A 14,279-nucleotide genomic window follows, 5' to 3' on the forward strand; every position below is an offset into this window, starting at 1 on the left:
CATCTTCAAAAAGGCAGGCTCCTTCATCTCCCCACGGAATAAGTGTTTTTGATTCTGTTGATGACAAACATTCTAAAGGTGTGCATAATGTTTTGACTCATTTAATGGCCCATCGTCAATTACTCCTTAAATAATTAGACAGTTAAATAATAACAAGTTAAACTGTTTATTCCGCATGTATGCAAATGTTACAGTTGTTTCATATAAACTATAATCATTTACCTTATCAATCTCCTCGTCATCCACAACTCTTCTGCTTGTGGTGAATTTCGACACCCTGAAAACAGGCTCAAGGGTCCCCTGAAGGAGTTGGGATTAAGACTTTGATAATATTATCTAACAGCTTTGATAAATTAAACATTCTTACCATCAACATGTAGACACCACAAGAATCCCTACTGGACTGTTGAGGAAAAAACTAACATCCACAGTTAGTTTTAAATACAACTCCTTTTATAATGTAAGGGATGATGTACAGGCAGCAGTTTGTTATCCCAGAATAAACCCAGACCATCAGGACCAGACACGAAGTGGTCTTGTATCACACTGAGAGGTTTATTTTGCGATCAGCTGGCTGTGTGTACATTATACTACCTATTGCATAGCTAGTTACATCCCAAGTAAGTTATTGAACATGATATATTGATTTGATATATATTTTTAGCTAAAGTTGCAGTTAAAAAAATATATTATATGACATCTGACTAAAATGAGACTCCATAATGTTCAATAAAAACATCACGTTAATTAAACCAATGTTATATACAAATGTAATGATTTCAATGGAAATTGTATTGGTTTTAATGGAAACTATAACGGTGTCTGTGCGTCTCTACTGTGTGTTGGGATCTGCTGGTGAAAGATCATCTTGCAGATTGGAACCAACAAAACAACTAAATCCTACAGGAATAAGTCCCAAAACACTCTATAAACATTATTTTGTAAAGGTTTAATGGTAAAGGCTAATGGTTCAGAGTAATATATTATGGACAAAATTAGCATCCCTGTGAAAATTTCTCTTGTTTTCTCATGTGCAGGGTAGCTCAGATACGGGAATATGCTGTAATTAATGATAAAATCTCTTAACACTACTTTTAGAGGATTACTTTTATGAGAAATTTCTGAAGTCGTTCATAAAACACAAACGAATCCATAGCGCTGTCAACCATTTTTGTACTCTCCAATACCACCGCTAACAGACAAGGGCTCAAGATGGTGGAGAGAGTAGACGCATGGTGAACAGCTCAGAGTAGCAAAGCCTTGAAAACCAATGGAATTAACTTTTAACTCAACAAAATCCTGATATATCAGATATAAAACCGTAGGGAACTTATCATAATAATTCAGAATCCTGTAAATGACCCTGAGCACCTCCTGAAGTACGATATTGCAGACCATAACATGTCTAGCACACAGTGTTGGGAAAGTTCACGTTCTACATGAACTAGTTCAAAGTTCAGTTCACAAATTTTAAAATGAACTAGTTCAGTTCATAGTTCAAACTTCAAAATAGTGAACTAAGTTCACTAAGTTCCAAATATGAACTAGTTCATAGTTCTTTTTTTCCCTATGTTGATGCGAGCTATTATTTTTCAAAATTATTGCCACAGCCCATATACAGTAGAATCACAGACAGCAATTATTTTATCAGTTTTAAAATGAAGCTATGCGTCAGATTTCATCTTCATATCCAATTTTGAATCCTTATCCAACCAGGGTTTACATTATCATTGAGGGGACAGCATTTCCCCATTGTTGCTTTAATGCTTTGTTGCTGTCCATCACTCCACACTAGTAGCAGCTGCAGCTTTCAACCCTACAGTACACTCTCAAAAACATGAGGAAAAACGTGCTGCTTGATTGTCTTTTTTAATGAGGAATTATTAAAACAGGACAGTAATCATTAAGGTGCAAACGTTTTTCAATTTTAATAAATTTCCATTGTCCACATGTAACTGATGTGCGGATTTTCTTTTTGAAAGCCGGCGGGCAAAGTTTGAACAGAAAAGTGAGATTTCTCCCATTCTCACCGACCTTGTCATAAAATTATTTTGAATGATCATACTCCTTGCAAACATGCTGCTGTCGCCTCCATGCCTTTTTTTGTTTTGATGACGCGTCACGCATGCGGCGGACGGCGGTGCGACACTGGTGGCTGGTGTTGCCAGATTGGGTGTTTTTCCGCTACATATTAAGACCCGTTTACGGTGTGTTTTAGCTGGGATTTCGCCTGGAAGGCTCTATAGAAATCTGGCACCCTATTGAACGAAGTTAACCTGAGAGAGCATGCGTTCACATACACCAGAATGAACGAGTTCACAGTAACGTTCATCAGGCAGTAATACAGCACGTTCAGTTCACGTTCGCCCAAAATATGAACGCGTTCATGAACTATCGTTCAATGAACGCGTTCAGGTACAACACTGCTAGCACAGAAGCTAATGCTAAATTGAAGGGTCTCCAAGAACACGACTATGGTGGTCCAGAAAGGATGGAAACTAACAGCAGAGGAACTAAAAACACCTTAGCATCCCCTTCCAAGCCACCAGCACCACAGAAAAAGCCAATACTAGACAACGTTGTTCTAACGGGTGCCCATGCTGCAGTCGCCTCCAACGCTGCGATATTGGCTGCTATCGGTACTCTTCAAAACGTGATGCAGTACTTCAAAACGGAGCTAAAGCAGAACACGCTAACCATAGTCAACATCTCGAAAGCGGTAGAGTTTAACTCTGCCGAGATCAAAGATTGTAAAGAACAATGCCAGAAACTGAACGTCGAGGTGAAACAACTGAAAGTGGAGAAAATAGATCTGGGAAAAAGAGTGGCAGAAGTGGAAAAAAGAGCTGGAGAGCTGGAGCGTTATAAAAGAAGATGGAACCTGCGATTAAATGGATTACAGGAGGGAAAAGACGAAAAGACACAACAAATCATCTCTGATATCGTCGGAAAGATTGTGCCACACTGGAGGGAGAAGATGGATTTCATCCTGGATTCAGTGCATCGACTGGGGCCGAGTAACACCAACCGCCCTCTTCAGATCATCATGCAGTTCACAGGACGCCACTTCAGGGATGAGCTCTGGCGGATCACCAAACTTCACCGCGTCTGCAAGGATCTCAACATCCGCTTCGCAGAAGACCTCACTAAGGAAGACAGAGAGGCACGGAGGGCTGTGTGGCGAAAGTTGAACAAGCAAGGAAGGCAGGTCTAAAGACAGTGTTCCGGGGCCCCCATGCTTTCATTAATGGACAAAGAGTCTTACCATAGTCACAACTGTCCAGGGTTTTTCGAATTCCGAAAACAAGTGAGTTTAAATGAAAATGTATTCTCAAGGTTTTGCTACTATTATATATTCCTGATAGGAAAGTTCTACTGTTGTTTTGAATAAGTTCAACAATCCGTTATTGGAGATTATGTTCAGTTTAAAGAGTAACATTTCTCTCATTTCTGTTAATGCAAGGGGTTTAAGAGACATGACAAAAAGAAAAAGTACCGTTTTATTTTGTAAAGGGAAGAAGTCAAACATCATTTTTTTGCAGGAAACACATTCTAAGGTTGATGATGTTGTGTTTTGGTCTAAACAATGGGGAGATAAAACTTTAGCCATGGCACTTCAAGGTCAGCAGGTGTCGCCATCCTCCTAAATAACTTCAAAGGTCATATTGTGTCCCATAAGGCAGATGAGTTTGGTCACCGGCTGATTCTTATCATAAACATAGATGGTCTCAAATTCATCCTAGTCAACATTTATGGATATAACATCAATAGAGAAAACCGAAGCCTACTTGATCGAATTGGCTTAGATTTAGACAATCTCAAATTAACACACACGACTGATAACATCATAATTGGTGGCGACCTAAACCTAGTTCACGATGAATTTCTTGACAAATATCCTTGCAGATACTCTGTAAGTCATCCAAACACCATATACACGAACTTTTGCGAAAAAAAAAAGGGGTTGATGCTTGGAGACACTTAAATCCAGAAATATTTAAATACTCATGGTTTAGTTCAAGCCACAATTATAAATCCAGAATTGATCACTGGTTAATAACAAATAATTTGCTAGTTTATAATATAAGCTCTGATATTTCTGCTGCACCACTAACAGATCATAGTGTTATCTTACTACAGATCAAACCCAATGACAACAATGTACACTCGCACACATATTGGAAACTCAATTCTAGTCTGTTCAAAAATAACGACTACTGCCAAAAAAATCAAATTATTAATTAAAGAATATGCCAATTCTGAGGAGCTAAAATCTGCTACCAAAAAGTGGGAATTCCTAAAATACAAAATACGCCAATTTACCATCTCATTCAGTAAAATAATTTAAAAAGATAGTGAAAAACAAGAAGTAGACATTATTTATCAATTAAATATGTACTGCAATAGACCAAACTCAACTGAAGATGATAGACAGAAGATATTAAGCCTCCAACCTAAACTAGATGAAATTTACAGTCGTATGGCCCAAGGGGCGTTTATTAGATCCAGAGCTAAGTGGATAGAGGAGGGGGAAAAAATTCATAGTACTTCTGTGGTCTTGAGAAAAGAAGACAGGAAAAAAATAGCATCAGATCCCTGATGGTTGATAATAATGAAGTCACAGATGAAAGATTGATCTCTTCAGAAATCTGGAAATTCTATAGCCAGCTCTATAGCTATAAATTCTCTAGCATTGACTGTCAGAATTTTTTTCAGGATATTGCAGAACATATTCCAAAAATAGTGGACGGCCTCAAACAAACATGTGATAATCAAATAACAATTAAAGAACTTGACGCAGTAATTGGTCGTCTCTCTCTTAACAAAGCCCCTGGTTCCGATGGTCTCACAGGTGATTTTTACAGACATTTTTGGATAGATTTAAGAGACCTGCTGCTACAAGTCTTTATTGAAATATTCGAAACATGTGTGCTTCCACCAACAATGAGACATGGAGTTATCATCTCTATCCCAAAACCTGGCAAAGATCCCAGAATTATAGATAACAGAAGACCCATTACGCTCAGAAATTCAGACTACAAACTCCTAACTTACATCTTTGCTGCTCGTCTTCAAACAGGGATTTCAGATCTTATTGCAGATACACAATTAGGGTTCTTAAAAGGAAGATCAATCCATAATAATATAAGATTGGTCATGGACATTATTGAGTACAGAAGCCAAATAGAGGATGATGGTTTCCTTCTCTTTCTAGACTTCTATAAAGCATTTGACTCAGTTGAGCATCCATTTATTCTTTCGGTGCTCAAATACTTTGGATTTGGAATCAAATTTAGGGAATGGGTTGGTGGTTTATATCGAGAAATTAGTAGCTGTGTCCTATTGCCTAGTGGTACCACCCCAAGCTTCAAGATTAATGTGGGTATTCCTCAAGGTTGCCCCATCTCACCATACCTGTTCATCTTAGCCACAGAAATGCTAGCAATCTATATTAAAAACTGTAATGACATTAAAAAACTTAATGTACTTGGCACAGACATAATAATCAGCCAACTAGCGGATGATACAACAATATTCTTAAAAGATAGAAACCAAATTTCAACAACTATTACCAAAATTGAAATTTTTTCGAAAGCCTCAGGTCTAACATTAAACTTAAAAAAAATGTGAATTGCTTGCTGTACATGACACTTCACTAAAAAACATCTGTAATATCCCTATTAAATCAGAAATCAAATACCTGGGCATTTACCCTCCAAGGACCAAAAACAAAGCCAACTTCTGAATGTAGAAAATAAAATTAAAGAATGCAAATCAAGACTAAATATTTGGCTACAGAGGGACTTATCAATACTTGGTCAAATCTACCTAACTAAGATGGAATGTTTTTCAAGATGTATTTACCCAGCCTATTCCAATGCCATTCCAAACAAATTGATTAAATCTATCAACCAAATCAACCTAAACTACATTTGGAGAAACAGACCACATTATATGAAGAAAGGCAATATGGTTAAAGACACAAAGGATGGAGGACTATAAGTAATCGATTTTGACTGCCTTAATGGAACCTTAAAAATAAATTGGTTAAAATCTTGGATCAAACACAACAATTCCTTTTGGTACTGTATTCCGAAGGCCTTATTCAAGAAAATCCGAGGATTAGAATTTCTTCTTCGAGCGGACTTTAATATTAACAAATTACCCATATCATTGTCAGAGTTTCACAAACAAATACTCTTGTATTGGAAAATGTTATACGTACATAGCTTCTCACCCCATACATCTGTACTCTGGAACAACAGATATATTTTGCACCGCAACCGATCTCTGTTCTTTGAGGATTGGTATGGGAGAAACATTTGGTCCATGGCCGACTTGATGGTTACCAACGGTCATTTCTTCAATTATGAACAATTTTGCATAAAACATAATTTCAAACCCTCAAAATCAGACTTTTCTAAATTACATAAATCCCTACCCCAACGTTTTGTCCTTCTTACAAGAAACATTACAGCATACTATTCAATAAAACCTTAATTGGCCCCACTATCAATTCAAGGGATCTGTGTTCTGGATAAAAAATGCACAAACGACTTTATTAGAAAATGTTTTACTGATTATCTTCACCCTGAAAGCCAAAATAAAAATAACATCCTACAAAAATTTGATAAAGACTCAATCACTAAACTAAGAACAATGTATCTAACACTCCCTATACCTCCCAAAGTGAAAGAAACACACTTCAAAGTAATGAACAATATTTACCCCTCTAAAAATTTACTGAGTCTTCGCTTTGGTATAGACGACAATACATGTACATTCTGTGAAAATTATGCTGAAACTACGGACCATGTGTTTTTCTCATGTAATGTGATACAAACATTTTGGTGTGATATATATAAATGGGTAAAGCAACAGATGTCTTCATTCCCAACCTCTTTCTCTAGGGATGATATAGCATTTGTATTGTTATTGCAAAACAAAGGTGATGAGCTCGAGTGCTGGATCAGGTTGGCTTGGGTTGCGGTTTCCGGTTCCTGATTGCATCGCTGCCGGCGGCTAGTTTGTATCCTCTGACACTTGCTTCACCTCACATTTGTTCTTGGTCTTATTATTAGTGTATTTTACTATCGTTACATATCACTGTCGTTGCCGAATTATTTATAACTTTATATTTTAAACCTATATTCATTGAAACGTAACCCCGCTAGCATATTAGCGTGTTAGCTTGCCTTCTGTTTACATTGTGGAATATCATCTCCCCCTATTTGTCTTGTGTGCTAACTGTTTCTCTTTTTAAGTGTATATACTAAGACTCATCAAGCAACCTTGGTAAGTTAGGATTGCACTTCATACCCGGTTGGTTATGGCTTCTATTCCTATTGTTGTTACTTGCACCTCATGTCATATGTTTAGTTTAGCCTTCTCTGTCAGCGGCGAGGGTTTTACATGTGATAAATGCAGGGAAGTAGTTAGGCTGACGGAGAAGATTTTAGAATTAGAGTCTCGCATCCAATCTTTATTTGAGGATAGTAAGAGTGTAAGAACCGTAGAAAACACTTCGGATGCGAGCAATGTTAGTGCACACAGCTCGGTTCCGGTTGAAAATCCCCTGCAGCTGGGAAACTTTGTGACGGTGAGACGGCATAGTCGCAGGACAAAACATCACTCAACCGTTCCGATTAAAGTCTCGAACAGGTTTGCCCCGCTCAGTGACGCACCGACTGAGAAACCTGCTGAAAGTGCCCTAGTAATCGGTGATTCTATTGTCCGGAACGTTAACATAGAGACACCAGCCACAATAGTCAAATGTTTACCGGGAGCCAGAGCGCCTGACATCAAGTCAAACTTAAATGTGCTGGCTAAGGCTAATCGTAAATACAGTAAGATTGTTATTCATGTCGGCACAAATGATGTTAGACTCCGTCAATCGGAGATCACTAAAGATAATATTAAAGAGGTGTGTGAGCTCGCAAAAACGATGTCAGACACTGTAATATTCTCTGGCCCCCTTACTGCTTACCGTGGTGATGAGATTTATAGCAGATTATCATCACTAAATGGCTGGTTGTCTGAGTGGTGCCTGCAGAATAATATAGATTTTATAAATAACTGGAAGAGTTTTGAGGGCAGACCTGACCTGTTGAAACGAGATGGTCTCCATCCCTCCTGGGATGGGGTTTCCCTCCTCTCTAGAAATTTGGCACACAGTCTTAATAATGCTAAAGTCTGACTACCTAGGGCCCAGGTCAGGAAGGAGACAGAATGGCTTAACCAACTGTCTGCTTGCCGTCTCGCGTTACAGAATACACAAAATATACAACATGTAATAATCCCTTCTTACAAACAACATAAAATAGAGACTGTGTCTGTCCCCCGGATTAGCAAACATAAGATATTGCGTAAACCTCTTGAAAGTAATTTAATAAACGTTAAACAAATCAAACATGAACAAAATACAGATAATCAGCTGTTACGACTCGGATTGCTTAATATTAGATCTCTCTCAAATAAAGCACTTTTTGTTAACGATTTGATAATCGATCATAAAATAGACATGCTTTGTTTGACAGAAACATGGCTAAAGCCAGATGATTTTATTACTCTAAATGAATCCGTTCCCCATGATTATTACTATAAACACGAGCCTCGTCTAAAAGGTAGAGGGGGAGGTGTCGCTGCACTTTACAAGAATTCTTTTATTACCTCTCAGAAGTCTAATTTTAAGTACAGTTCTTTCGAAGTCATGGTACTTCACGTATCGACACCTAATACTAAGGACAAAACATTTTTAAAATTTATTCTAGCTATTGTATATAGGCCTCGAGGGCACCACACAGATTTTATTAAAGATTTTGGTGGGTTCTTATCAGAACTAGTACTGGCCGCAGATAGAGTCCTTGTCGTCGGTGACTTTAATATCCATGTAGACAATGATACAGATGCCTTGGGACTGGCTTTCAAAGACACTCTTAACTCCATGGGCGTTAGTCAACATGTGTCAGGACCCACTCACCTTCGTAATCATACTTTAGATTTAATACTTTCTTATGGTATAAATGTGGACGATGTTAAAATCGTTCAGCAGAGTGAAGATATTTCGGATCATTATCTGATATTATGTTTGCTTCAATGGCCTACGGCTGCAAATCAAACTCCTTGTTACAAATATGGTAGAACGATTACTTCAACTACCAAAGATGCGTTTCTCGATAATCTGCCTGAATTGTCTAAAATATCCAGCATGAGTAATAACGTTGACGATTTTGACACTACTATTGAACATTTTAACTCTACTTTCTCGGAAATATTAGACACAGTTGCTCCTCTGCGTTTAAAGAAAATTAAAAATAGCAGCCCAACACCGTGGTATAATGAACACACTCAGACTCTAAAAAAAGCATCCCGTAAAATGGAGCGCAACTTTAAGAAAACGAATTTAGAGGTATTTCGTATAGCATGGAAGGATAGTACTCGAAATTACAGGAATGCAATAAAAACGTCTAGATCCGCCTACTTTTCAACACTAATAGAGGAAAACCATCACAACCCTAGGTTCTTATTTAACACCGTGGCTAAATTAACAAAAAATAAGTCGTCATCGACGTCAGATTCTGATTATCAGCATAACAGTGATGAATTTATGAACTACTTCACAAGTAAAATCCAAGATATAAGAGAAAAAATTATAACAATGCAACCTGTAGTGAAATCCGCTGAACAAACTAACTACAGCACCCCTAAGTAGAAATTGCAATTATTTTCTACAGTAGATCACGATGAACTGTCTAAAATCATTAAATCATCTAAATCATCAACATGCATGCTAGACCCTATACCTACAAAACTACTGAAAGAAATGCTCCCCGAAATTATAGATCCTCTTCTTAGTATTATTAACTCATCTCTGACATTAGGACATGTGCCTAAAGCATTTAAGGTGGCTGTTATAAGGCCTCTTTTAAAAAAAACCAAACTCGACCCCAAAGAACTAGGGAATTACAGGCCTATATCGAATTTACCTTTTATATCTAAAGTTCTGGAAAAAGTAGTTTCAACTCAATTATGCTCCTTCCTCCAAAGGAATGACATTAATGATGAATTCCAGTCTGGATTTCGAGCATGTCACAGTACAGAGACTGCTTTGATCAGAGTTACAAATGATCTGCTTTTAGCGTCTGACCGTGGCTGTATTTCGTTATTGGTGCTGCTAGACCTCAGTGCTGCATTTGACACCATTGACCACAGCATAGTTCTACATAGACTCGAAAATTACGTCGGCATTAACGGAATAGCATTGAAATGGTTTAAGTCTTATTTATCCGACCGTTTTCAATTTGTAGCAATAAACAATGAGGTGTCCCGCAAATCACAAGTCCAGTACGGTGTACCACAGGGCTCAGTCTTGGGACCCCTGCTCTTCGCATTATACATGCTACCTCTAGGAGATATAATAAAGCGACACGGAATTAGCTTTCACTGTTATGCTGATGATACTCAACTTTATATTTCCTCGATGCCTCATGAAACCCAGCAGTTTCATCGAATAAAGGATTGCATAGTTGACTTAAAAATGTGGATGAGTAACAATTTTTTACTACTAAACTCGGACAAAACAGAAGTGTTACTTACTGGACCGAAAACTGCTATGCGTAACAACCAAGAATACTGCTTAACGATTGACGGTTGCTCCATAAAATCCTCGTCATCAGCTAAGAATCTTGGCGTTGTATTTGACAGTACTCTCTCATTTGAAAGCCATGTCGCCAACACCTGTAAAATTGCATTTTTCCATCTTAAGAATATATCTAAATTACGTCATATGCTGTCACTGTCAGATGCAGAGAAATTAATTCATGCATTCATGACATCAAGACTAGATTACTGTAATGCACTTCTAGGTGGTTGCCCTGCGGGCCTATTACAAAAACTGCAACTGGTTCAAAACGCGGCAGCTCGAGTTCTTACACGTACAAAAAAGTATGAGCATATAACCCCGGTTCTGTCAACCTTGCACTGGTTACCTATAAAGCATCGCATTAACTTTAAGATCTTGCTTATTACCTATAAAGCCCTACATGGTCTAGCGCCGCAGTATTTGAATGAACTTCTATTGTATTACAGACCACCACGTACATTACGCTCTAAGGGGTCCTGTCAGTTGGTAATACCTAGAATTTCAAAATCAAGTGCAGGTGGTAGATCCTTTTCTTATCTAGCGCCTAAACTTTGGAATATTCTTCCCTGCACGGTCCGGGAGGCAGACACACTCTGTCAGTTTAAATCTAGACTAAAGACTCATCTTTTTAATCTTGCATACACTACACCACCATAATATTAATCCTCAGAGGATTTAGGCTGCATTATTTAGATCAACCGGAACCAGGAACACATCCAACAACAAATGATGTACTTGTTGCATCAAAGAGTGCAGAACAGTACTCTACTCTCAGCCAGTCTTGTCTCTTTGTTCCAAGGTTACCGCAGGATGCAGTTCATGCCCAGACCTGATGGCAGAGCTGAGAATGGGAAGCGGTGACCTGACAAGTGCTAAGAGGATAGAGCTGGATAAAGGACGCGACAACTTTGTTTTTTTTCTACAACATTTCAAATGCTATTAGATTGTTAATGATAATCTTTAATTTTTATATTTTTATTAAGCCTTGTTGTGCAAGCACTGATGAGCTTGTGCAGAGGCAGCAGCTTTTGCCAGAGGGGAACTGGAATCCCCTGGTTGGGCCTGGGTTCCCCTGAGGTTTTTTTTCTCGATGGGAGTTTTGGGTTCCTCACCACCGTTTGCATATTGTTTTGCACTATCTGCCTGGCCGGGGGGGCTGCTTTAGAATTCATACTTGTATTAAATGTGTCTCATGTACAGCTGCTTTGTAACAATGAAAATTGTAAAAAGCGCTATATAAATAAAGTTGAGTTGAGTTGAGTTGAGAGCTCTGTACTAATACAAATGTTTGTCTAGCTAAATTCTTCATCCACAAATGCAGAATTGTGAAATCATTTCCCAAATTTGTTTTTTTTTTAAGTGAATTTTAACTGTATATGAAGTCTTTAAAAGTGTTGAAAGGTCCTATAGCACAAAAAATATATGATACCCTAAAACACTTCCCAACTGAGGTTAATAGCTGAACAATAATGGAATTTTCCCCTTGTGTCTTATTGTAAATTTAAATTTTTTAATCTTATTTCTTTTTTTTATCTTCTTTTTCTTCTAAGACTGCATATATATTTCCTGTTTGTATTAAGTGCTGTTCCCTCTGGCTATATCTTTTCTGTATTCTATTGTGAAGTAATGGATGTTATGTAGCCATTTTTGTTTGTAAATCGTGAAAATGTAAAAAAAAAAAAAAAACACCAATAACAGACTGTCGTAAAACGACTGCGATAACAGGAAGTGGCGCCAATTAGAACGCATCGAGTCGACTGAAGTAAAAACGGGAATTACCGGAAGTAGACACACTTTCGCGCATGCGCGGAACAAATCGTGTTTCCGGGACGGATCGGGTAGCGACAGTGCGTGTCCTGTGAAACACCCGGAAGGGAACATCGGAAAGGTAACCCGCCTGTTTATTATAGTGAATAGGATGTTGGTTTTAATATGTACGAGAAGGTTTTAATGTTTCTATATTATAGCTTTGTGACTTCCGAAGTAGACGGATGTTCATGCCGGAATCGGAGGAGTTTGTTGTTTGTGAGGGTCTCATTGGACTATTTAGACAGGTATGAAGGGTTGTATAATTGGGGAATCTGGGTTTTTAATGTAATTATAAAAAAGATGTTTCGTTTTCATTTGCAGTACGGCAACGGCTACTTTGGCTCTGCAAGGCCTAATTGTTGCTCTTGTTATTTCTTATTTTGTTTAGGGTCTCTTTTGGTTTCTTTTTGTGTGATGACGCATTTTCTGGTCCGCCTGACACGTGAGGGTGTCTCGGCCTAGAGAGGAGGCCCAGGCGTGACTAGAGCTATTTTTTGTTTGTTTGTTTGTTTGTTTGTTTGTTGTTTTATGTCGAACCTTTCCATGCAGTGCATGCTGACTGCCGCGAGGACTGAAGGTAAAGCGCTTTAGGCAGAGATGAGACCTTAAATATTTGTATGTACAGAGTATCTCAACAGGGGTTTTTATGTGAATGTCATACTGTGTTTGTGTGTATTTCTTTTGTTTTCATTAACTTGATTTGCTGTGGATGCATTGTGAACACTCATCTCTGCTGAGGTAATTTGGGGACCGTCCTTGTGTGTAGTACTTGTGTGAATGTCACCAATAAACTTTTACCTGAACCTGTTTTGTGTAAGAGTATTCATTTAAGGGAGTACTGTAACAGGAGAAAACAAGAAAAACTGAAAAACACAAAATAGGTAAAACCAAGCCATTTTTGGCTTCTGTTATGTATTTGTCCACTGGGGGGCATTGTATTGTGTGGGTATTGGGGAAGAACACAGTTTTTGGGTTTTCCTGCATCTTGTTAAAACCAGGCTTATTGTCTTATTTGTAGAAGCAAGTTGAACAAGTGTCTACAAGGTATGGACCTGTTTTGTGAGCTGAACAAAATAACACCACAGGAAACTAATTTAAGCCGTGTTTATTGGAACACAATAAAGAAAGAGACTGTGTTTGCATCTTACATCTGTTCGCATTGACTCTCAAATCACCAGCGAAGGTTGGAACCTTCTCAGAATGAAGAGAAAGGTCGGTTGTTTTAGAGTGTTGAATTAAGACTGGATATTTGCAAACAGTTGCTGTTCAGACCTTTGTGGTTTGGTTGAACTAACCTGTATATTGTACATTTTATTTATTTTTATACTTTACTGTTGATACATTCTTTGCTGGCTTTTTCATATTTGGAAGAGGAGAAAACAATAATAATTAAGACTAATTAGATCCCCTGCTTTTGAAAAAAGTATTTCAAATGGTGTAGAGGACACAATTATCCCACAATACTTTTTGGCTAGTCTGCAGAGATGAGAAGGTTTGTTCATGATCTCTCCACCAAACTAATGGGTCACTGTTGCAGGGAATTACATTTTCCTCTCCATAGCATCGCATTTCAATTGATGAATGCAACACTCACCAGCGTCTGCCAAATGCGTAAATGTAACTGAGACAATTGTGATAAAAATCAAACTTTCTTTGACAACTAGAAAGCACAAGCAAAGCAAAGGTAATTGACTTAATATCTTTTTGGTTTACGTTAGTAATCTGACTCTACCCATATCTGTTAACATTTGGTTATCAAAATGTCCCAGGGTGTGTTCTGTCTGCTACCGACTGCTTTCCATTGGGCGGGGGAGGTGGGCGTTTCATT

At 38.1% G+C, this 14,279-nt stretch overlaps 1 long non-coding RNA gene across 1 annotated transcript; it reads left to right on the plus strand.

The window, feature by feature from the left end:
- The first annotated feature begins 6,987 nt into the window (after positions 1–6,987).
- On the plus strand, positions 6,988–11,897 carry LOC130421476 (uncharacterized). The gene is made up of 2 exons (XR_008906817.1): positions 6,988–7,323; positions 11,442–11,897. It is a non-coding gene; the product is annotated as an uncharacterized LOC130421476 (long non-coding RNA).
- Positions 11,898–14,279: the final 2,382 nt, after the last annotated feature.

Source organism: Triplophysa dalaica, chromosome 5, assembly GCF_015846415.1.
Source record: "Triplophysa dalaica isolate WHDGS20190420 chromosome 5, ASM1584641v1, whole genome shotgun sequence".
NCBI lineage: Eukaryota > Metazoa > Chordata > Actinopteri > Cypriniformes > Nemacheilidae > Triplophysa > Triplophysa dalaica.